Raw genomic sequence first — 1,079 nt, forward strand, 5'->3', positions numbered from 1 at the left:
CATGTCATGGGAGCCAGAATTTGGGCACATTGATATCATGCTGTAAAACCCACAATATGTACACGCACACTATTGAGCCATATGGAAACACTGCACTAGGCTGGTAATGGTGGCTTACACCTGTGATCCCAACACTTCAAGAAGCCAAGGGAGGTGGATTGCTTGAGCCTAGGAGTTAGAGACCAGCCTGGGCAACATGGCAAAACCTTGTCTCTACTAAAACATACAAAGGCCAGGCATGGTGGCTTACTCCTGTAATCCCAGAATTTTGGGAGGCTGAGGCGGGCGATCACCTGAGGTCAGGAGTTTGAGACCAGCCTAACCAACATGGAGGGACCCAGTCTCTACTAAAAACACAAAATTAGGCAGGTATGGTGGTGCATGCCTGTAATCCCAGCTATTCGGGAGGCTGAGATAGGAGAATCGCTTGAACCTGGGAGGCAGAGTTTGCGATGAGCCAAGATCATGCCATTGCATTCCAGCCTGGGCAACAAGAGTGAAAGTCCATTAAAAAAAAACAAAAACAAAAACTTAGCTGGGTGTGGTGGCATGTCCCTGTGGCTACTCCAGAGCTACTCTAGAGGCTGAGGTGGGAGGATCACTTCAACCCAGGAAGTCGAGGCTGCAGTGAGCCATGACCACGCCACTGCACTCCGGCCTGGAGATACAGCAAGACCCTGTATCAAAAAAATTTAAAAAAAAGAAAAGGGAAAAGAAACATTGCACTATACAAATGTTTGAGGTTAATAAGGGGATCTGTAAATCTAAAAAAAAAATTAATGATAATTTTAAAATTTCTAAACTAAAAAGAAATTAAAACTCATCACCCTAATACCCAAATTAATTAACCTCTTTGCTGAAGTTTACAGATGGACTTGCTTTGTCTCAAAGCAAAATATGATAAAATTCTAATGATTTATAACAGAAAGGTTGATCTCTTTGGGAATTCCTTTTCTCTGGCTTGATATTGACAGCCAGTACCTGTATCATTAAAATTCACCCTAAGGACAAAGCCACAATGAGAATGAGATACCACCTCACACCCATTAGAATGGGTACTATTAAAGAAAAAAAAAAAA

The sequence above is a fragment of the Mandrillus leucophaeus genome, unplaced genomic scaffold (genome assembly GCF_000951045.1).
Source record: "Mandrillus leucophaeus isolate KB7577 unplaced genomic scaffold, Mleu.le_1.0 Scaffold264, whole genome shotgun sequence".
Classification (NCBI taxonomy): domain Eukaryota; kingdom Metazoa; phylum Chordata; class Mammalia; order Primates; family Cercopithecidae; genus Mandrillus; species Mandrillus leucophaeus.